At 44.1% G+C, this 24,936-nt stretch overlaps 1 protein-coding gene across 1 annotated transcript in view; it reads left to right on the top strand.

Moving 5' to 3' along the window:
• PLCH2 (phospholipase C eta 2) overlaps window positions 1-24,936 on the top strand; it is a 322,908-nt gene that overhangs the window by 124,909 nt on the left and 173,063 nt on the right.

Below are 24,936 nucleotides of genomic sequence, written 5' to 3' on the forward strand. Positions count from 1 at the left end.
GAGAATTCCGAGCCTGAAAACTTTTTTAGGCTAGAAAAAGTTTGTTTAACTTTATTTTTCCAACTCTGTTTCTTTTGTCTTTTGATCCATTAATTAATGTTTTCAAGGTGCTTGGAGTCTAAGAATTCTGTAGAATCTCTCTTCAGATTGAGTTTTGTTGATTTAAAAATAAAAATGATGAGCAAAAATCCATATGATCTGTAACAAAGAGGTGAATTATTTTAGACTTGTAATCAAATCCCAGATTTCAAGATGTTGGGAGACAGAAATTTCAAACTCATCCAGATGCCATGCATTGGAGTAAGAAAGGCCTTGAAGTTATACTCAGAGTTAATATACTCGGTCATGATATTATTATGAGTCTCATGATATGTTTCATTTAAAGCCTCAGCTCCTAGGGTCATGTGAAGTGAAGATAATCCTGGCGTTATTTTTTTTTTTTAAAGAAAGTTTCTAGCTCTCCTGATTGCAGAGAAAAGCTTGAAAACATAACTTGAGAGTATCCTACATGCTGGAAACCCAAAGGGTGCTGACCCATGATTTTTGACTGCTAGGATTGGCAATAGAAGACTATACTATACTAGCATTGAAATATGTCTTATAGTCAAAAGCTTAAAGGAACAGCAGAAGTTTGAATTTGGCTCAACCTTTAGGCTTTATAAAATCAAGCCCATTATTTTTAAACTGACTGTATCCCTTTAATGTAGTACTCCTTGTTGTCCTGATTATCCATAATTAGTACAACTCTGATCTGTGCTGCAGTAATTGTTTATTCCCTCAAAACATCTTTAGATCATCTCTCTTCATTACAAAGAGAATAATGCTTAAGTGAGCTAAATTAGGAAGCGTTGAGGTTTTTGTTTTTCTTTCCTTTGTGGTTTTGAAAATGCAAATTTTGTTGTTGAAAGTTCTTTATCCCCAATTTTAGTGCAGCCTTCTGGGGTTATTAGGGATGGCAGTTCAGTAGATGCACCTTTTATCATTGTTACTGCACTGATTTCAGTGGAGAAGCTCCTGATTTACTCCAGTGCAAATGAGAACAAAAATCCCTAGTTTGTGACTTTTCTTTTCAAAGTGGATAAGTGTAAGGAATTGAATCAGCTCCCATTTACACTCCCAAAGCCTGTGTTGTGGAACATAAATCTATCCTGATTTGTGTTTTGAGTACAGAGAAACTTTTTGGACTTTACTTGATAGTGACCAAATAAGTAGAGCTCTGCATATCTGTGGATATCTGCTTTATATCCATGGACCATGTTTGGGATTGCAAGTTGGATGCAGATAAAAATTTTGTATCCACGCAGGGCTCTACACATAAATGCATATGTGGTCTAAGAGATTGCCTGTCACTTAGACTTACTGTATGTCCAAAAGTAATTTCCCTTTGACAGTAGTTGCCTAAAAACAGAAATAACAATCTGTATCCTGGTATTTACTATGTCTGCTTTTATTCTCTACTTGACTCGCCTGTATAACTCACAATAATTAGCTGTTTGCAGAGGGTCAGGAAATGCAGAGACTTACAGAGGGTAGAAGAAGTGAGATGAGAACTTAAGCTCTCTTGGCATTAAGGCTGTGCACATTCCACTAGGCTAAGGGGAAAGCATGATGGTTAAGCTGCAGGAGGAGCAGAATGAAAGGCCTTTTTACGTAGGACTAGTTCAAATTTTTCATTTGAAAGGTTTTTTCAGTGAGAAATGTTTATTTGCCAAAAATCTGAAAACATTTCCATTTACCTCAAAAAAATTTATGGGAACAAAAGCAATTTCCCAATCAGATATACTTCTAAGACCTGGGTTTCAAAAACATTTGGAAAGGTGTCTGCTCTCATGGGAGCCTAGGAATTACCCAGCTTATTCTGCATTTCATTTAGAAATGCCCAGTGTTCCAATCAGGGTACAGAACAAAACCACTAGCACATGTGCTCAGTCAAAACCAATTTTTTCTGACCACAGGCCATTTACTGCTCCATGAGGAGTGCTTTTTCTGTGCCAGGTTGTACCTCTCAAGCCTGAGCTGTTTAATAAGAGGTCACAAAGAATTGTTTTGTCATGGGAAAACTATTTCCCCCGACTCTTCTCTCGTTCAAAAATGACTGGAATCAGTTTTGCCCAAACTTTCCAAAACGAAGCCTGGAAAATGTTGGCCCAAAAGGTGAATGTTCCATGGAGTTCTGGCCGTCTGAGAATAGGGCTTTATAATGGAAACCATTTTGCAACCATTTCTACTGCAGCTTAATTTTCAGAGTTTACAGAAGGTAAACTTGGTGCAGAGGTGCTGAGTAGGGCTGGTCAGAAACTGCCCATTGAAACTGTTTTCTGATGAAAAATCACATTTTTTGAAGGAAAAGTAAAATTTTCACAAAAAGTATCTGATTTCCATAGAAAATTTTGACTTTTTGTTGAAAAATAGAAAACCTGAAAACTGAAAATTTTCAGGTTTTGGTTTTTGGGGGGGAAAAGTTTAAATTTTCCATGGGTGAAAAGCCCTTTATCCAAACAGCTTTAGGGCAGAATACCCAAAGTTCCCACTAACTTTGCTTGGTTGCAGGTGCTTTGCACCTTGATAATTGGCCCCATTGTGGTCACTGCTGTTAATTCTGTAGCGATCAAAGTTACTAGGAGCTGTAAGTCGAGAGGCAGGATAATGATGCAGTGTAAAATAAGGCATTACCAGTTATTTCAGAGCAGTTGCATTACTCAAAGCGTTTTTGGTTTCCCACAAGACCCACAACATTGATTTTTAAAATGTAAACATTGCTAATGAGGGGTCTGCTTAGGAAGGACTTTTTCTCTTCCTCTAGAGCTGGAAATGAAATGCACTGAAGTGTTCATTACATTCAGAACACAATGAAAATAAATCTGCTTAAATCTTACACACATCATAGTTTTAAACACCCTCCAGTGTTTGCAGGGGGTAACAGAGCATGAATCCATCCACTCAGTGCTGACGCAGAACAACATTTCTCTGTCTCTCTCGTCAACCTGTTTGGGGGGATGAAATTGAGCATTGTGCAAATGCTGCATGCACCCAAACACATGTTCTGTTCCATAGCTAACTTGGGTTTCGAACAACACTGCTGTATATTCAGCAAGTGTTAGTAGCCCAGGTCCCAAAACATGTATATATTAACCTTTCACAAGACACTGTAGATATCTTGCAGACACTTATCTGTGTAGCAAGGACATCCAGTTATGTTTGTAACAATAAATACTGTTTGTATAAACTTTCCTGTTGTAGACTACAGGCCATCCATTAACTGATGTGGGCAGGAAGAAAGTTCCTCTATACACAAGTTATTCCATAATTGTCCACTATGGGATTTTGTTGTAAGCATCTGGTACTGCACATAGTGAGAGAGAGGATACCAAGCTATGTGAGGTTTCAGAGTAGCAGCCGTGTTAGTCTGTATTCGCAAAAAGAAAAGGAGGACTTGTGGCACCTTAGAGACTAACAAATTTATTTGAGCATAAGCTTTCGTAAGCTCAAATAAATTTGTTAGTCTCTAAGGTGCCACAAGTACTTTTTTTCAAGCTATGTGAACAAACCAGTGGTCTGATCTAGTCTAGCAATTGCTGTGTGAGAGAGCCAGGTCATGGGTGTGACTGTGGATGAGCCAGGCATTAGGATTCTGCAAAGAGAATTCTTAGCTCTGAGCACGTCACTGCTGACCTCCTTTCCCCACAGCATACACCTGTCCCCAAGAAGACATTGCTATAGTTATTGTTTAATGCTATTATGTCTATCTGCTTTTTTTGAAAAATAAAAGCAATAGCCTATTTTGTGAATGCTCCAGTCCTGTCTTTGGTTTTTAAAAATATGCAGCCTAGATACAATATACTGGGAGGTATGTAATTATTGCCTTTCTCGAAGGGCTATTTTGTGTGGTTCTGGCAGCAGCGATACCATTTTGGCTGTGGTGGTTTTCCACCCTCCCCATGGTGCTGTAGTAGCAAATATGGGAAGGGAAACTCAGAGCAATGTTCACCTTATCACCTGCTCCATATTCCACTACCATCAGAGGAAGCTAGAATCTAAACAATCTGCTGCATGTGCTATCCAAGTAAGTTCTTGTAGTTTTGTCTCTTAAAGAAAAATAAAAGGTTAAATGGAGGGACACAGGAGTTTAAGGTCACTTGATGTTAAATACCTGTGAATTGCTGTCTGTCTGTCTTATAGTAGCACCTCCAGGCCCCAACCAACATCAGGCCTCTACTGTGCTTGGTGCTGTACATACATGGAGAGAAAGACAGCCCTTGACCATAAGCATTTACAAATCTAAATAGACAAGACCAGGGGAACCAGTGGCACAGAGAGGGGAAGGTCTCACAGAGAGCCAGTAGCAGAGCCAGGAATAGAACCCATTGCTCTGTTCACTAGAGCAGTGGTTCTCAAACTAGGGGCGCCGCTTGTTCAGGGAAAGCCCCTGGAGGGCTGGGCCGGTTTGTTTACCTGCTGCGTCCGCAGGTTCGGCCGATCGTGGCTCCCACTGGCCGCGGTTCGCCGCTCCAGGCCAACGGGGGCTGCAGGAAGGGCGGCCAGCACATCCCTCAGCCCACACCACTTCCCACAGCCCCCATTGGCCTGGAGCGGTGAACCGCGGCCAGTGGGAGCCGCGATCGGCCGAACCTGCATACGCGGCACGTAAACAAACTGGCCTGGCCCGCCAGGGGCTTTCCCTGAACAAGCGGTGCCCTAGTTTGAGAACCATTGGTTTACAGGCTTTAGCAGGGGTTTAATTTATTGGATTTTTAATGGATATGCAGTGAATGTAGGGACAGTGGGCCCACTCCTGCTCCCAGTGAAGTTGTTGAGAGTTTTGCTATTGACTCCAGTGCGATAAAGATCAGGCCCTATCTTAGTAGTTCATTCTAGGTACATATATTCAGCAAAAACCAAAACCTTACCACCAACAAAAAACCCTGAGGCATTGAGTCTCAGTGCCTGGGTCAACTGGCTCATCCTGCAGGGCTAAAAACAGCAGTTTAGGCATTCAGACTCGGGCTGGAATCTGGGCTTTCTGAGATCTTCCCACTCGCCAGGTTTCAGAGCCCGGGCTCCAGCCCGAACCTGGACCTCTACACTGCCCTTTTTAGAGCTGTAGCATGAGCCCAAGTCAGTGGACCTGGGCTCTGAGACTCACTGCCACGGGTGTTTTTTGCTGTATAGACGTCCCCTCTTCTGCCAGAAGACTTTAGTGCTTTATTGCCTGTGCTGCAGAGGTTCAGGCACACTCCCCTGGCTAACCAGCGGCTACTCTGTGCAGGCTCTAATCATGAATGGGGTGAGGGCGCAGCAGGAGATGCAGATGGGAGGGGACAGAGAGAGAGATTAGGCAGATTATTTTCTCTAGGTTCAACTCGTCTTTTCCCTTTAGGAGTTCCACCCTTTTAGCATCCCACATTGTGTCTCTTCTTCCTTCTCTGTTTAGCACCTGCTTTCTCTCCATCCCCGCTGTCTTTTATCTACAATGTTTTTTTTTACTCATTCTTTGGCCACCACTGCCAGCGCAGCAGTGGGGGTCCTGGCAACCTGCTGGAGACTAACCATTTGTTTACCTTATTGGCATTATTTCTCCAGCAAAACTGGTCAATAAGCCAGAATTTTGCTAACAACTTAAAATTCAGAAGGAAAGCTGCCCTGCGGCGCACAAAGGTACCCTGCAGCTTTAGAGATTAGTTGTTACCTCAGTCAGTTCCAAGAGGAAAACGCACCGGAAGCAGCAGTCATGAAGGGCAGCCTTCTGTTCAGCCAGAGGAATGTAGAGCTGATGAGTCTGGGAGGGAAAACATACCCCACTTTTAGTCCAGTGTTCTAGAGGCCCAGCTATATAAGGGCCATCCCTATTTCAGAAGATGCCCAGAGAAAAACTAAAAATATGTACTTAGGCCTTGAATGGAAAGATATGAATGATGCCTAGACTGAGAACCACATGGTGGTGGAAACCCACTGCAGCCAGTTGGGGTTGGAAGGGAAGACTCCTAGGGATGCTGGGCCAGAAACTCCTCTCTGCCACTTGGGTATTAATCCTGGCTATCTCCACCTTAGTCAGCAGAGCACCTTTGGATTTACACTTGCGTAACTGAAGCAGAATGTGACCTGTTGTGCCTAGCTCAGGCTCAATGGGGCCTCCTTCTGATCTCACTTATGCCAATGTCAATCATGAGCTACATCCATGAGGGAAGGATGATGTAGCAGTTAATTCGCTGGAGTAGGACTCAGGAGTTCTCCGTGTTAGGTTCCCAGTTTTGTCACAGACTCCCTGCGTGAGCTTGGCTGAATCAGTTCAGACTTGATCCAGAGCCCACTGAAGTCACTGGAAAGACTCAGATTGGCTTCAAAGAACTTTGGATCAGGTGTCCAGTCTGTCAGGGCCTCAGTTATCCCATCTGCAAAATGGGGATTGTAACCCATACCTGCCTTGTTACTGTGAGGGACACTGTGCTGATGGAGCCATTCAAGGGTCCATTGATGCTGTGGGTAAGAGCAGAGCAGAGCATCCCATGAAAGCCTGCAGGGCATGATCCCACAACACTGCTTTCCCTCCCCTGGCTAGTGAGGAGGGGCGTGGGGCCTTCACCTCCACTCTGCGCTCCCTGCTGTAGCATATTCCTATCACCCATGTTCCTCATGGACAGCAAGAGAAACATTTAATCCTTTATCTAAGGCCAGAGCTGTGCACCCTGTTTGTGGCGGAGGGCTCTGCAGCTAGGATATTGTAATGGAAATGCACAGGATCACGGCATCTGTGTTGTCACCAAGACATTAGCAGCAGAAGCACTGTAAGGTATTTTAATTAATCCGGAGTCTATTAACTGAAGCCTATGTCAGTAATAGATTTCTGCACTATAAGAGAAGGTTTTTACTCCAACAGGGCTTTGGAGACAGATTTGGTGAATGAAAAAGCCGTGGGCAGTAGTCTGTAAAGGGCTTTGGAAGACTGTAAAATCCTTTTGACTAAAAATGTGTGAGTTTTAAACAAGGCTGAGGAGAGCATGCCTATTAACCTGTGTACTGCTGGTGTCTCCGGCAACAGATACCCACTGACATTGAGATCAATGGGCAGTTTGGACATGCCAGTTATACACCATCTCTGCCAATGTTTTTTACCTGGGCATCCCTGGAATGTCTGACAGCACTGCAGGTGCCTTCCACCTCGCAATACTTACAAGGTGGCAAAGTAGTTCAAACAACTCTTCTCTTGGGGCACCAGAATTGCTTCTCCTCCTATTCCATTAGATTTTAGATTTCTTTTTATGGGTGTGTTAAACACTTAAAATATGACCCATGTGCTGACCTGTTAGTTATTAATTTAACAGCGAGACTATGGATCACTGAGCTTATGCTCATTTGGGATTCCAGCTCACTTTCTCAGATAGATCATGTACTTTGCATCACAGGATTATTGTGGATTGCTGCTTGCAGTGATCCTTTGACTGTATGTATCCAGACTTACCTTCCAGAAGCTGGTGTGTTATGTATGCCCCAATTATACTCATCTTTGGGGTCGTTCACCCATCAGGCTCCGGTTAAAAGTGCTTCACTTAGCATTTTTGCCAGGCTTCAGTTAAAATATGTCTCATTTTAGGGGAGTGTTATAGATCCAATGGTAATTTGACTGCTGTTCCAGCTCTAACATAGAATGCCTATCATCCCTGCAGAATGGCGTACCTTGCCGTCCCCTCTTCCCTTCTAGGGATAGCTCATGATTTCATGGATCTGCTTGTTGTGATTACTTGGATGTAAAGATCACAAGAAGTCAGGTCCTTCTCACTGAATCTGACTGAATCTGCAACACAGTAAAACAACAGACTCCGGTGGTGGGATGGAGAAATTCCTGAGTGTAGTCAGGGTCCAATGAAGGCAACAGATTGCCTTCCCAGGCACACCCCTTATCAGGCCTCCCATGGGCCAGCCCTTGTGCTGAGATTGCCTTTTTCTGGGTGGCGGTAGGGTTCAGTGTTAAAATGAATAAGGCAGGTCACATCTTTTGGAACTATTGTTTTGGGCTGTCTGCATGCTCAGGCAGGCATCATTTGCACTTAGTTTATGTTATCAAGCTTTTTTTTCCCCTTTGCATCTATTAGGGCTAGAAACTTAAAAAAAAAAAAAAAAGAAAGAAAAGAAAACTGAGATTCTGATCTCATCACTTGACTGTAGGAGCTGGGCTGTAGACATGGTCCTACTGTATCTATGCTTTAATCCAGATTTTCTTGTACACAATTGGCAGTATGTGGATAATACATCTTCATAGTACCCACCAAACAGCGAGTGACCTCTCACATAGTTGTAAAACTCATCTCAGCTATCCATGCACTCCTCTTACATTGCAGGCGGCAGAATAAAGAGGCTTTCACGTGGATTGCCACTCTTGTGGTGAATATTATCAAACCTAAGTTAAAAGGCTGGGATAAGTTCAGTTGATTCCATTAGCACTTCATATGAATGGCAGCTGCCTGAACACTGGCTGTTGCTGTAGGTAGTGCACACGGCATTCTTGCTGTATGCATTGTAACAGGAGAGAACAGCTCTCTGTTCATTTTCTTTTTCAAATGTTTTAAAAATCCATATTAGACTTCTTTCTGTGACTGTGTTTCCACTATAGGGGGAGCTCTAAAAATACCCTGCAACCCACACTCATGTGAGTAGCTTTTGCTTATGCAAACATTGACTTTAGCAAGTAAGGACAACTCTCTGAGGGAGGGTGGCAGGATTGGGCCCTTATTGATGGGAGAGCCTTAAAAAGCTTGGCATCTGTGTTCAGCTTGGGTGAACATCCAATAGTTCAGCTGATTCTCGGAGGCATGGAGCCCCTTGATGCTGCAGAAGCAGTAATCTCATGAGAACAGGCCTTGCGAAATGTCAGTCCCATCCACACACCAGATGTATGGTTAAAAAACAGAAGAGTCCCTCTTTCCCAAAGTGTTGAGAACTTTTAAAAGATTTGTTTCATGTTTCGTTCCAGAAATGAGCAAAATTTTCAGAACATCTTACTTTTATTTAAGTGGTGTCTCCATCTCCAGTGACCACCATTGATTTTGAGAGTCATTGAGTAAGTTTCATATCCTGACAGGATCTTGGAAACTGTCTGTTTCTTTGGCCATCCGGTGGCGAGGTAATAACAATCCTCACCTCTTATGCAGCACTTTTCATCTTTTGATCTCAAAGCACTTTACAAAGGAGGTCAGTCTCATTATCTCCATTTGAGAACTGGGGAAACTGAGTTACAGAGAGGAGTAGTGATTTGCCCGAGGTCACCCTTCAAGCCACTGGCAAAGCAGGGATTAGAACCCAGGTTTCCTGGTGCAGTCTCCATCCACTGGGTAGTACAGCCTCCAGAGACTTGTGTTTTAGTCACCACTGTGCCACTGACTCAGTGTGTGACCTTGGGCAAGGGACTTAACTTTTCTGTGGCTGAGATTCCCCGTCTCTCCAATGGAAATATTGATACTTGCCCACCTCTGTAAAACCCTGAGATTTATTGATCGTCATTGTCATGCATTACTATTTTATGAATAACTTGGAAGCTTTCTAAAGTTCTTTTAACATTCTCTAAATGTCAACACTTGCCAGCACCGTACAGAAATCAATTTCCAGCTGCTATAGGCTACGTGGTAGGACACAGCATTTGCTGCTAATATGAAAATATTGTTGGCACTTTTTTGTCCCTTTCCCCTTTGTGGACTGAGCTGATAACGCAATTGAATGTAAAGCTGGTCTGGTTGCCTCTGTTCTCCGGGCTATTGCCTTCTGCTTTGTTGGAGCAAAGAGTAATGTATTTGTATTGAAGATGGGATTATCTGGGAGACAAGGCACATGTGAGAGCGAGGAATATAAACAGGAGAGGGGTCAGTTTCCTAAAGCATTATCCTGAGTGACACGCACATGCACACACTCGCACACACACACCTCTCCCTCTTGGGGTAGATAGATGTCTGGCAGACTGTGACATCCACTATGTTGTCTTTTATACAGAGTGCCAGCTGCGATGATGGCCTTTTTGTCATGAGAAAACCCATTAAGAACTAATCTCGGGCCAACTAATCTCGGGCCCAATATCTCATTTCATGTAAGCCTCTGAACAACGCTCTGAAAGCAGTGGTGTTTGGTCATGAGCAGCAAGGCCTGTACTGAGCTGGTGAGCTAAGGAGAAAGGCTCAGTGTTCCAGCGCCATCCCGCATTGAGTTCAGTTGGCAGGACTGCTGAGAAGAGCTAGCTCAGTGACCTGACAGTACTGTAATGAAAGATCTGAGTTTCCAAATGTGTCAGCATTAGAGGATGGATAAATAATGAACAGGAATCTAATAACGTGTGTTCATGATGACAGTGAAGAATGTCTGCCTGTTATCCCATGAATGAGTCTGCCTTTTAGGGGACCAGTGATACACTCTCACAAGTCCCTTTCAGGCTATGTGCAGGGAACAAGCACGTTACGTTGTGCAAAAAGCACAGTGTTTAGACTGGAGTGCCTTGTAGTGTCCCTCTTCCAAGATCATCAGTGCAAATAAAACCTGGGAACTTCAGCATCACTAGCATTCTCCTTTGTTGTTTGAGCTAAGGGGCAATTTAATTTACTAACTGGTACCAGTAGTAGTTTCTTATCCTGCATGTAGATCAGCCACAAGACCACGACAGGGCATGCTTAGTTAGACTGTTACATTCTGATAGGCTCAAGTCCTGAATGTCCATTTATACACTCAGGAGTTACATTCATGAGCTGGAAAGAAATAATTCATTCGTCTTATTAATGGGACCCAGACAAAGAAAACTTCAGGGGTGGGGAAAGGTGGAGGGGTTAAGCAGAGTTGCTATATTCTTAGTGATCACTTCTAGGACTGACACTGTTATGAAACTTTTGTTCACTAATTTCTAGGATTAGAGGATCCTTTCTATGTTGAATAAATCCAGGGAATTAAAATGTCCCAGCAATCTGTGTGAGAAACTGTCTTGCTCATTTCATCCTTCCAATAACATCTAGTCTGATCCAGGTTCATACTGAATCATATCCAGGTTTTGTATATGGTTTGGACTGTGTGGCTGTACTCAGGGGAGTCAGTAGATTTTGACATTTATCATGTGATGGGTTATAAACTTTAGTAACCTTGAGAGGGGCAGGAAAAAATCTCTCACCAGCCCTCCTGAATGTAACACCTTAAGTGTAAGCAGAAACTATCGTAGTCTTGGCAGAGTCCTGTGGCACATTATAGACTCCAACAGGACTCTTTGCCGCTTTTACAGATCCAGACTAACACGGCTACCTCTCTGATACTTGATACCCTAGTCTTGCACTGGATCCTATCACACTTTGGTACCGTGTTTGGACTTTTGCTGGAGCACAACACATTATATACCATTCTGAATCCAGCTGTTGCCTGTCAAATCAAGAAATCAGAAACCCCCTTTGAGCCTTGGATTCAGCTGTTTTACTGCCCCAAATAAGTAACAGTATGTAGCAATTAACCATTAATTGGTAGGCATTAAAGTTAATGTGCTAACATTAATTGATATTAATGAACGGTATTAACATACAACAGCAATAATTATTAATAGTTTCTATATTCTATACACTGTTGCCAACCCCAATTGTTCAAAAATAATGAGTTTTTTAAAAAATATAATTTATTTTGGATGCTTTTTATTGATCTCCTTTTTTTGAGCCTTTAGGGTACATTTCCTTTGTGTTTTCAAGCTTTGCTCAGCAACCAGGAGGCTAGAACCTTTCTTTTTTTAGGGGAAAACTGACATTCACATATCACATGACACCAGGAGCTGGGACTTTAAGAAAAAGACAAGTTTTCCAAGACTTGCAATGAAATCTCAAGAGCTGGCAGCACGGCTTTCATACCAGAAAATTCCAAAGCAACATCTCTTCAAGATTCAGCACTTGACAAGCCTTCCAATACCACTGCGAGATAGAGAAGGATGATTAGCCCTCTGTTACAGGAAGTGTACAGAGTTAAAGGACGTATCCAAGGTCCTCAGGAAGTCCGTGGCAGAGTGAACATAACACAGACCTCATTTGCTTCAAGACAAGCCTTTCCTTACTTACCTCAGATGGTATCTCAAAGTAGAAACAACCCAGTGCATCTCTTGTGGGCTCTCGACTAGTACATGCATGCATAAACAGAAGTAGAGCAGAGCCGTGAAAATTTTGCTGCTGGATATTTCTCTTCCTAGGCATAAACCAGAACAATAATTTGGACAGGGATCTGGGTGTGATTCAGTAAACAATGCTATTTTAATAAGCATTTCTATCTTGGTTACACAGTTAAACTATGCCTGTGGACCGCATTCATCTCTGGCATAAGCTGACCTTATTCCACTGGGGCTTATACCGGGTTGGTTCTGGATCTCTGTCTCGGTAAAATAATAGCCTGTAGAACCAAAATGGCAAGAAGCTATTAATTTTCTTGTCAGCCTTTCTATTGTTTATAAAAGCTCATCGCAGCCATGCGATATCAGTGACATTTAGAAGCATTAAATCAATGGACACATCGAAATATTGTTTTGTGCTGTGCAAACTAGCGAAAGTCCCAAGTAGAGAAACACAATGAATGGGTGGAGGTAAAGTGAGTGTATCGTCTGTCCAACAAGTCCCCGAAGCATATTGAAAGTAAAATGATTCTCTGTCAGTGACAATTGTTAAATCAAGGTTGGATGTTTTTGCTCAAAGATCTGCTCTAGGAATTATTTTGGGGAAGTTCTGTGGCCTGTGTTCTACAGGAGGTCAGACTAGATGATCTCTGAAATGACCTGGACTCTAGGTTACTTTGGCCCAAGGTTTCTTTATTGCTATACATCCGACAGGAAAATTATAGGGCATGATTAGATCAGCTGGAAATTTTCCAACTCTGCATTTTTCCATTGAAAAATGCTGTTTTATCAAAATCAAAATGTTTTGTGGAAACATAGATTTTGATGAAATTTTGTTTAGATGATGTTGTTTCATGTTTTATAATTTTATATAATGTTTTTAACAAGTCAAAATTGGAACAAAACATAAGATTATGTCAAAACAAATGTTTTGATTGGATTGAAAACAATTTTATTTCAGAATTGTTTTCTCAGGAAATTTCAAAAAATTTTTGTTTTGTTCCAATTCAGAATAAAAAATTTTGAAATGTCAGAATTTCCCATGGTACAGAAATTCCAAGTTTCAATCAGCTCTAGGCCTTATATTGATCTCGCTTACAGTATACCACTTATATCTACCCAAGTCCATAGATTTCAGTGGAGTTTCTCCTGATGTACACTAGTGTCAGTGAGAGCAGAATCTTTACCACAATGTGAAATATCTTTGGAAACAAAGACATTGCCACAGTAGAGGGATAATCTGCCCCCCACATTAGGTCTGATCCTCATTTATGGTAGTCAGAGATTGGCTTCACCCCTGAAGCATAAAGTTTAATATCCCTTCCAAAATGTTTGTTTGTAATCATTATAACAACTTGGAATATCTTTGTTATCCATGATTTTATCCTTTAATGACCTAGCATTCAGAGATACTGCGCCCAAACCTCTCCAGTTGAAGCCTCTGAAAATCAGACCAAGAGTGCTTAAGAGGTGATCTGTCAAATCTCGGTCTGATAGTAGCCCGAGTTGCAAAATGTGTTAGTGAAGAAAAGCTAGGATTCTAACTAGTCCTGAGCCCTTGCTTTCAGCAGGACGGCAATCACACTGAAGCCTCTGGTCCTTGCAGTAAGTATCTGAAGGCACCTTTTCATGCACCTGGCCTATGTGATCAATATTTCCACTACCCTACGTTTGTGTCCCAAATCTGCAAATTTTGTGACTTCTTATGGCTCTCTTTTTCCTCTCCACATCCATCCAGTTTAACAGGTAATCTAGTGAGTCTCAGGGGCAAATTTACTATGAAATTTAGGTCACATTGATGCAAATTAAGTAAATAAATTAGCCTTGAAGAGCTATGAAAGTCTGGATGTCAGGAAATAACAGGCGGTGGTTTGAGTTGGGGGCTGCCTTCCCCTCCTGCTGTTGTACCTTGCCTATGTTGTCCCCAGTTCACCTGTAAGCCACTTTGTTTGGTCTGATTCAGGTGAAAGACAGATATCGTCTACTAATTTTTTCCCTTCCCCTTTGTTATTGACACCCTCTAAATTAATCTGAGTGTAAGAGATCTGCAGCAATGCCTCAGCTCTTGTCCTGGATGGTCTGTCTATGGTAAATATAAATAAAAAGAAGAAATAGATTCACATGGTCTGGTCTTGCTTATAGGTTTGTTTGTCGTAAGTTGTGCCTTTGTTTTTGGAGTGTCTCGTTGCTCTGGGGGCAGCAGCAGTTTGTAAAAGCGGGGGGGGGGGGATGGCTTCGAAAATACACTCGCAGCAAATCGGTAGCCATGGAGGCGTTTAGGGAGATGGTCATTTGTGCTGCCTAAAGCCGGGGGTAGGGGGGGCGGGGGTTAAAGACAATATGACCTACTTCTATTAAGCCAAAGTCATATGTATGCAGCAGACAGGAAAACACAGGAGCTTTGTCCTTTGGATGTTCCAGTGGCCAGTATCCATTGGAGCTGGTGATAATTGTACATAGGTAGACTGAATGCCAGTTCCTAGGCTTCAGAGCCCGAGCTCCAGCCTAAGCTGTCATGTCTACACAGTTATTTTTAGCACCTTAGCACAAGCCCCGTGAACCTGAGTCGGTCAATCTGGGCTCTGAGACTCTGCCGCGGGCTGCAGCTCACTGTGTAGACATAGCTATGGGAACCTGCAACAGAGCCAGGACCTGAACCCAAATCTGAGTCCCAAGGCAGTGCCTTAATTACAAGCTCATCATTCCTGCCCTCAAGCCTTTATGTAGTCATTGGAATTGGGGTTAGCTTTAGTCTCACTCCTTATCCATCTCTGATAAAAGCAAAAGGCCATGAACAATGGGACAGTACCAAGTGACCTTATTTTATTTGTCTGAATGAGGCAAGAGACATTGCCGATGAACTCCAGAAATCATGATGTTATTTGAAGCACATTTAATTTCAGGGTAACATGTCACAGCATTTTACCTCTCTCTTAGTTGAAAATGGCAAAGGTAGTGGCTTGCAGACAGTGATGGTTTTGACAGGAACTTTCAAGGAAATTGTTATGTTGGGCAAACAGCTTGTTTGGATATGCTTTCACTGTTATTTTTCTATCACAGGGATAATTTCATTGCAAGAAACCCAAATGTGCTGCTCTCCATGTAGCTGGGCTTTTACCTTCCTCACCATTTCTCTGCAGAAAGCCCATGAAAAGTATTGGCCAGAGCTAGTGGTTAGTGCTTAGTTCCTGTTAACATATGATTTAACAGTTGTCCAGTGTGAGACCCAGAAGTGAATAAAATGTCTGTAATGCTGTGGATACAGACTGTGTAGAATCAGCTACGTGGTAGCATCTCATGGCTGCACGTAACAGCCCCTTCACAGCATCTCCACCTATGAGAAAATCTGTGGCAAAAGGGGGAAGAGTCAGCTTCACAACACAGCATGGTCTCTACCTTAAAGCAGTGGAAGTCACAGTGGTGTTTGGGTTAATTCTGCATTATCTTCCCTGGAGGCATCACATGAGCATGGCTGACACTTGGAGACCAGTGAGAACATGGTAACTGAGCCTGCCATCTTGCCAGCGCTGGGGAGAAGCATGGGAGATCGGCAGCAATTATGGAGTTAGGTGCACAAGACCGCAATCTGCAGCAAATGGGTGGTTTCTGTAGTTTTGGCTGTGATTTGGAGGCCATGTCCCCAGTTCTTTGGGCTCCACTCTGCTTTGGAGGCCAAGTTGCCCAGTTCTTTGGGCTCTGCCCTTCTCTACCAAAGTGCAAATACAGTTTCCTCAGACAGCATAGTCTGCGGATATTTCTTGGAAAGAGGAGAACCCATGGGAAAAAAACAATCACAATTACATAGAATTAGCAGCTGAGATTCTTAATAGTCATAAAAGAATCAGGCCATTATATAAGTTATGGGCTTATTGATAGTAATTAAACATGAACTTCTTTATTTACCAAGAAGTGAATTGACTTCTCTTCACTTGCAGGAGAAATATTATTTTTATTAAGTAATTCAGTTGTGTGGTCATTTCCCAAAATGTATTTATTAATCTTAATTAATTTTAGATAAGCAGGAGTAAAGAGTCAAGTAATTGGTTTTTTTTAAATAAAAACAGTAATGGTAAAATAATTCTTTTCCCATCTATGTCCCTTAAAGATGAGGATTTCAAAGCATTTTCAAAAGACTTAATTTTCTCCTTCTCCTGGGAAGTAGGTTAGTGTTTGTAAGCTCATTTTCAAGGCAGTGTGGTGGTGAAGCAAGTGAGTCAGGAATAGAACTCAGGAGTTCTGACTCTGTCTCTGCCCTGCTCTAAATACTAGCTCACACTTCTTCCTGGAAGCAGGAGTTGAGCCCAGGAATCCTGACTCCCAGTCCTGTGTGCTACTGCTAGTTCACTCTCCCCTTGCTCTCCAAAGAATTATTGTGGCTGCATTTTCATAATGTGTCCCGAGTCCTGCATACCCCTTAAGGTAACTTTCTGATGAGCAAATGTTTTATAGTATTTGCAGCTTGGAACAGCAATTTGTAAATGTCCTCAGCTCATTTCCTTTGCTTTCTAAGTGGCAGAATCAGCAGCAGATGAAGTCTGAGGCAGAATTTGGTTGGTGCAATGAATCATATTTCATCGTGGCAGGTGATTAGGAATTGTTTCCCTGGAGGTTTATGTAGAATAGAAGCCAGAACCAGAAACCTCAGAAATGTAATAGAGGGTTCACCCTGTAGAATACCCCCTGATTTTATTTACCAAAAATATTTTAAAAATCTTCATTAAATGTTAGGTGCAAGTTTCTTGAGTTTCCCAAAGTCTGAGGGATCAAGTAGATGATGCTCATCTCACTGTAGTGCAAATGCGATCTGTGGGGGATCAGTGCATTCTGCTAGTGCTCGTTTGTGTAGAGAAATCAGGGGCTCCATGGTAATAGCTGCTTCTGCGAGTGCAGAGAAGCCCAACCCCATGCATCTGGCTGATGAGGAGCGCCAGAGGTGCAGGAGTGGGAGGAGAGGCGTGGCAGTGCTGATTCCTGCCTGTGCTTCCCATTTCCATTCAACCCTGCATAAGCCCCTAAAGGGAACCCTGGGTTGTGATTGGGCGATGGGTCCAGGTGGTTCTCCCAGATCTGCAGGGCAAGTAGAAAGTAGTTACTGCAGCCACGTGGGTGGTGTCGCCCATCATGTGGTGCACTCTCCCTCCGTGCCTGAGCAGGGCTCTTGGGCAGCTGGTGGGCAGGAGAGGTGGGAGCTGATTGGAGGTAAGAGATCTTCAGGCAAAGGCCTCTGTGGATACCCAGGAAGTAGGGTTGCTAGGTATCTGGTTTTTGACCAGAACGCCCGGTCAACAAGTTTGTCTGTACCTGTGTTCCAAGCTCTGACCTTCCGCTAGCAAAGCTTTCTGGTAGAGGGAAACCATTGGTCACTTTCATGAGCTAATAACCAAGGCTTATCCTGTGGCTATAATAGCTCCAATGACATTGATTCCTTCCCCTTTTGACTTCCTCCTGTCCCTACATCTTCAGTTCTTATCCCTACTTCACCCTCCGCCATCTGTCGCTGTAAATAACCTCACAGCTCATATATCAGGTGCTCAGTCTGCCTGCCAGAGCGCTGTCAGAAATCACCACCCCCACATATGCAAGTGGGCCCAGTGGGTGATGGTGCCTAAGGTACACAAAGCTGTGGAACGCAAGTGCAAAATCAAGGGTCTGCTCTTGAATACTGGCCCCTGTTGTGGTTAAGTGCCTGAGTAGACAACCAGGATAATTTGCAGATGGGCCAGTAGAGGGTGCTGCATGTTAGAAGCAGCCTCTGACCCCTTCTTTTTTTCTTGTCCAGGGTATATGTGGTGGATTGGCAGATTTCTCTGCTGTCCCCAGACAAGTGGTTAAAATCCTGCTCCAGCATATGAGCACTGATGCTCTGGGAGAGCTGGCTTCCAAGGAGAAGAAAAGCCTTGTGCCATATTTTATTCCAAACAGGGTTTCTGTATTTAAACATCATTAATTCGTTTGAAAAATCAATAATTGCACTGAAAATCCCCTCCCTTTGTTTGCTGTGTAACTAGCAGAACAGCAGGATACTGCTGTCCGTGATCATCCTTTGACTCAATGCACATACACAGCTTCCAGATGAGAGAGGGTCATCACTAGCAGTGCCAGCAGCATCTAGCTCCTTTGCAGACCTCTGCGCAGGACAGAGTAGGATGAGGATGGAGTGACTTGTCAGACTGTGAAGTTGTTAAGCTTGTATCCAGTTAGTTGGGCCGCCTTGTATTTCGGAATGTCTGGGATTTATACATGTCTGTCTCTTGGTTCAGGATAGATTCCTTGGGAAGTTTATGGCAGGACTTCTTGAAGGAGAAAAATGTTTCCTTCCCTTTGGCTAGCTCTGTACTGGGTGGGATACTAATGCATGCCCCTTATAGGATTGGATTCTACCCTCTCATATGCACATGCATTTCCAGTTTTGATCAATGGGACCTGTACATGCTTATGCGAAGGCAGAATTTGGCTCATGTAACACCTTTTTTCAGAGGATCCCATAGTGCTTTGCTTGTACCCAGAGTAATACATTTAGCCTCACATTGGGAGGTACCTCAATACCATTATCAGAGGATGCACATAGAGTTTTAAGTGGCTTATCCAAGTTCTAATCCAGAGTCAGTGGCAGAGCTGGGAATGGAACCCAGGAGTCCTGACTCTCAGTCTCTTTCTTCCAACCACTACTCCATACTGCCTCTGATACGCTTAAGGGCTTCCTCCTGAATGGAATGATCAGCAAGAGGTGGAGCTCTGCAGTTTTAAACCACCTTTATCCTTCTGCTATGACCTCTTTCCTACCCCCATCCCAAACAAACGTTTTTAGAAACGGCCTGATCCAAAGTCTACTGAAGCCAATGGAAAGACTCCCATGGACTGCAATGGGTGGTCTGAAATGCACAGTTGGGCTACTCCCCTACCACCTCAGAGCTGAATCAGCACCAGTGTAGAACCATTGTCAAGGGAGGGCACATAAAGAAGATGGGGTGACCTTGTTTCAAGAAGGTGGAGACGGCTGGAGGGCAATTCTGACAGAGCATGGGAAGGAGAGACAGTAGGTGTTGTCTTACGTAGTCATTCATGAATGATCAATGAGATGTTGCAGTTTCTTGTGAAGTGCCTAGATGGCGTGTGACCACGAACTGCAGGGGTAACTAACCCGGGAGAGCATAGCGGGGAGAGTGAGCTGCCGTGGCTGCACTGGAAGTAGGACATGCCAATGTTACTCTGCTGCCATCTGCCTTCACTCTGGGAACTTACTTGATAAGACGGGGGGGGGGGGGGAGGCAAGAGAAACAAAGGACTACATGAGAGCGAGGGAGAGTCTCTGGAAGACATGGCAAGTTTGAGTGGTTTGTACATGGCACAGAACCCTATGATAATAAACCAATGGTTTATCATACGCTCAGTTCACCTGCAGCTTACTGCTTTTGACACTCAGACCCCAGTCCCTCTCAGATCAGAATCTCCAGCATTTGTCCCCTGGCTAGCGAGGTCACATCCCTCTTGCTGTTTATCTGCTTTCTTTTTAAGTTGGTTTTATGGCCCCAACATGTTTCTCTTCATTCTTCCCATGCAACAGCAGAACTGGGGGACACGGCCTCAAAAGCACAAGGAATTCCTTATTTAAAAGCAAAAAAGTCAGAGGTTTCCCATGGGATATCATGTGCGGCTATGCTGTATCACAGAGCACGTTGCTCTGTCAGGCTCAAGACTGCAAATGTGTAAATTTATTGGCAGCTTGTGAAATTACTCTCAGGGGGGCAAATAGATTAGCCCATGGGGGATGCTGCAGGTTGCTGGGCCGAGTGCATTGCTCCTAGGGTAGTTTCACAGCTTTTCCTAAACATTTGGCAATGAAATCCTTTTCTGGAACCTCCCCATTCGTCACGTTTTGTTGCTCCCCTGTGTTTTGCGTACGTATTTTGTGCTATTTTTTTTTTAGCTGCCCTCTGCTTTTTCCCCTCTGAAGTACACTCGTAACTATAGGAACAAAAGTACCGTTGGTATGGGGGGACTTTGCGACACCCACATGTGCCAAACGAAGTCAGTTTATAAAAGGGTTTTGAAGTGATGCCATGAATTGTGAGGTCTGGGATGGGATTCAACAGCTTTCTGTGGGAGCTAGGTGTCCAACTCCCTTAAGCTATCTTGAAAAATCCCACTAAAGAGTAGATCTGATGTTCTACACTTTCTATCCTACCTGGTGGTGGTGGTGTTGTGCTCTATCAAACAGCTGCCGCGTTTTGCCCCAGAGGTGGCAGCATGGAAATGATTTCTGCCTGTTTGTGGTGGGAGAGTTGTGCAAACTAGGGCTCTGAGCATGGTACTGAATGGCAGAAACTCCTGATGGACTGTGGGTCATGCCAGCTTGCAGCGCACTTTGGGGATCTTTGGGGGGGAAAGTGCCAAAGGCATGTAGGATAATAGATAGACAAGTGCTTATGTAATCCAGTGATGTGTCACATGTCCTTGATCCACAGAGGATGTGAGTCTGTTATGGTGTCACCTGGCAAGCATTGCTTATGCTTTTAGTTCTGGAGGGACCCCAGTTCAATCTCTGGTGTGGAGCTGTCAAATACATGGCTCTAGAGATAAAAGCTTGAGCTGCTAGAGCTAAAGAGCCCAGGCTCACTAGCTGAGAGCCGTAGCAGACTCTCATCCTGTGTGCATTAAACAGGGAAGGAGACCATAAGACACACTCACCAGTAACAGTGAATATCAGAACAGGTGATAAGGCCCCTGAGATGCAGAGAATCTCTGTGGTTCCAAATAAAGGAGAAGCTGTGCACCAGATATGGAGCCGGATGGAGCCAGATAGGGAGCCATGGGTTTCAGCATTCTCCACACTGCTGGAGATGCTGGAAGCTGAAGTATACAAGTGTCCAGCAGGCACAAGGTCAGTGGATTCTTCTTCCCTGTCTGCCTCTGGTGTTTGTTCTGATGGCAGCTGCCTTTGGTGCGAGCTCCTCACTCCTCTCCCCTTGTGCTGTGGTGTCCAGTCCCTCTCCGAGAACATGAAGTGTCCTGCTTGGCCCTGTCTCTGCCACCGCCTGGGCTGTGTCCCCGCTGTTGCCTGACATCTCTCCCTGTGTGGGGCCATCAGAGCACCAAGCATGTAAAGGGGAGAGCAGAGGAGGTGGCGGTGTGTCACAGGGCCCGTCATCTGGGCAGAGGGAGGGGGATGAAGACAGATAGCATGCCCAGAGCACTGTGGGTGCATGGGGTGATCCATGTGCCCGGAGAGCAGGAGTTGCACTCTGTTCTGCAGCACAGGGAGGCGTGTTATATCACTGAGTCACACTGTGCATCACAGCTATCCCAGCCCTTCACCATAGGCATGTCAGGGTCAGGGAGAAATACCTGCTTCTGCAGTCCCAACTCAGGGTGAGTGGAGATTTTTGGAGGTGACATCTCAAAGACAGCAGATGCAACGTGGGGAGGAAATGAGACCTCCCCGTGTTCACTCAGCCAACACCAGGCTGAGCTGTTGGTCTGTTCTGTTCCCTTGCTGCTGGGCAGGCTGAGCAATCCAGCATCTCAGAGCAACGGGCTGGAACCCAGCCATGCCGTGGGGAGGCAGAGATGGAGACAGGGAAAGCAGCACCAAGAGAACCGGATCCCAGTAGGACGTCTCTGGGGTACGGCGGCGGTAGGAAGATGTGTTCACAGCAGCAAGGGATGAGGCCTCCAAAGCCCTCATGGTTCAGCTGTTTCTCCAGACAAGTCTGTACAGCAGCAGGTGTGGAAATCTCCTGAGATGAAGCTTTCTAGCTAGATTTCAAGGGCTCCCTGGATTAATCGGAAACAAGAACACTGATGGGAACTAATGACAGATTAAAGCTCCCTGCTGCCCAAGCTCAAGGCTAAAATCCTTGCCCCCGGAGTATGTGCTTGCCACACAAGAATGCAGGAAGTAAAACCACTTGGCCACATCCTCTCCAGGAAGCCCAAGGTTTACTAGGGCCAAGCTCAGTAAATGAGCGCTGCTTCAAGCACACACAACATTACGCTGGATGTGGTGTCCAGGGAACAGAAGAACATTGCAGCATCATAATGAGATATGGAGCCAAGTCCCATCATCACTAGCAGAATGATGAAAATCAGTTTTGTATCCCATCTATCTGCCCCTGTCCCCCGTCCAGCCCAGATCTATCTGTACTTCTGCCCGGGACAACGTCTATCCCAATGTTTGCCCTTGTCTAGTGCCTCCTACTGGAGGATCTCAGAATTTCAGTATACTTCTGCTGGCAGATAAACTATTTCAGCTACTAGTGTGTGCAGAGACATTGTACTGTGTCCTATATGTGTTATCAAAGCAGACTTAATGGGCATGGAAACTAGATAACTTTCCCTGCTGTCTGCTCAGTTGAGAATGCATCCACACATCGCTCTGTGGTGCTAGAACAGATAAGGCCTTGAGATGATGGAACGCTACAATTCAACACATGGCCATTGCAGCTGCAGTGAAAGATCTCATGGAATCATGATTTCCTGTGTGAATCATTCCCACTGTAAACTGACAGCAGTGCGCTCAAAAGACTCACTCTGGGAAAAGGGGTCTTTTCACCAGGAAGCCATAGGGAAAGGTTCAGAATGACGTGAACAAGGGCAATTCAAGGAAGGATCTGCTCTAGTCTAGTCTAGTCTAGTCTATATATTTTTATACTACGCTTATCACCTTAGTATCTGCGTACCTTCCAGCAGTGCATTAAGCAACATGACTAACACCTGTCACATGCTGTTTGTTCAGCCACTGGAGTGGAGCCATCCACAGTGTTTCAGCATCCCTAGCCTGCTTCTTGCAAGAGGACAAATGATTCTTGTCTCTTTGTATCCCGCTGTTGTTAAGATGACTGTTATTTAGTGAGCAGTCAAAGCGGTAACCAAGCCTCCCGTAAGTAACAACTGAAGTTGCTGAAATCATTACCATAATTTTTTTAATTGAATATATTATTGTAGTCATCCTACAAGGAAAAATAAATAAATGGTAATAGCTACAAAGCTGTAAAGTCTCAATACAGAACCAGGCAAACTAGCTGAAGTTAGCCCTTGTTTAGAAAAGGCTGCAGAGGGGGAAAGCTGTCCCCTGCAGGCAGGTGACCAAAGGTAAATTGACATCAGAAGACAGCATGTCACATTGTGTGATGCTGACATCACCTTCTCTGCTCTGTGGGATAGATTCCACATCTGCATGCCAGCGCTCGCTACATTTGTCAGGTAATTTTGTGTAAAGATATTGCTTCCAGCTGTAATGGACAGAGATTTATTTCCGCCCAAAGAAAATAAAATACAAACTTTCTGTGCTGTATTGCAATAGCCGTCCAATGGATTTATTAGCCTGGAATCTTTAAAGGCTATATTGTGACTAGGAATTGGAGGGAGCACCCCAGATCTCTGTACTGCACAGGAGAGCTCCTCTCATTGAAGGTCTGGGCATGGGGGAGAGGAAAGAGCCACCAAGCTCCCAATTCTCCCCACATGAGCCTTGCTGAGCTGTTGGAAAATTGTTCTTTGTTAAGGGCTGTAGCATCCTACTTCCCCTCTGGAGCGAAGGGGAAGTAATTGGATCTCTCAGCATTATATAATTCCTTTCCAGATCCCCTCTTGGAGTGGCGCCGCCAGGCGCTTCTCAGTGCTTGGAGCAAAGGCAGTTCTGCTCCTTCCAGGAGCAAAAGAGGCTTTTAAGCCTCCTGACCAGCTAGTCTCCTCAGTGGGCTCATCTACAGTCCATGCCTCATCCCAGCCCTGTTCCACCATGCCACTATACTGTACACAGCCCTATACTGCACCTCTGCTCGGGTAATTCCCCAGAGCCCATTGTGTCTCCTTTATGGGACAGTCCCCTTATGTTGCCAGAGTGACATGTGGGGGCTGGTCTGGGGGCCAGAATTTGGTCCTCAATCTAGCCCTAAAGGAGCAGTTATTTATATAGGACCAAATCCTGCCAACCTTACACTGCAATATTTTTCTCCACAAAGAGCTCCTAAGTATTATTTGTTGTGAGAGCAGCAGGATTTGGCCCTTATTTTACAGACTATATTTTTTTCCTGTGCAGGTTATTTATCCTGCACTGGGGACATCCCCCTAAAGAAAGATGGATCACTGAAAATTAAAATCCTCACAAGCCCAACAGGTTCTCTTTCCAGATAACACAGTTTATTTTCCCATCCATTTTGTAAACCATTCGGTTATCAAGTAGCCAATGATGATGAATTGATGGCATTTTACCCTCAAAGACAAGATACAGCTTAAATACTCAGGAAGAACATTGACAGCATCAGAATTTTAAGCAAATTAATATAAAATGTAGCATGCCATTTCTAAATGAGATGCCTTAATCACGGGGACTGTCATAAAAGACACAATCTCTCTCTTTATTTCAGTTCAGTGGCTCTGGACTGGAAGCATTTGAGAAACTATTGAATCTAATTTTGCAGATGTTTGTTTGTTTTTGTATTCTGTGCAGACACGAGGGTAAAATGTCACATCATATGATGGAGTGGAGCTTGGCATGACATCAGTTTGGCATCACCACACACTAGAAAATTTCTTTCTTTCTTTCTTTCCACCGGAAGTGAGTCAGGTGCCTGCTTTTTAAATCTACCCTTTGTAGGACTCCAGCATGTCCCACTGTATTTGGGGCATTCTCTCACCAGATCTGTCTGTGACCCATTAGGGCCTTGGGGATGTTGAGTTTACAGACCAGTATTTGATAGCCATTATTTTTAGCCACAAATATATTTAATGGTATAAAATCATCCAGCTCTTTCAGATGATGATGTTTGTCTTGTGGGAGCAGGCAAAGCTTTCTCCTAATTGAATCCTGTGCAGTGTCTAAGACAAGAGACAAGGCTCCC

This window comes from Dermochelys coriacea, chromosome 18, assembly GCF_009764565.3.
Source record: "Dermochelys coriacea isolate rDerCor1 chromosome 18, rDerCor1.pri.v4, whole genome shotgun sequence".
NCBI classification, from domain to species: Eukaryota; Metazoa; Chordata; order Testudines; family Dermochelyidae; genus Dermochelys; species Dermochelys coriacea.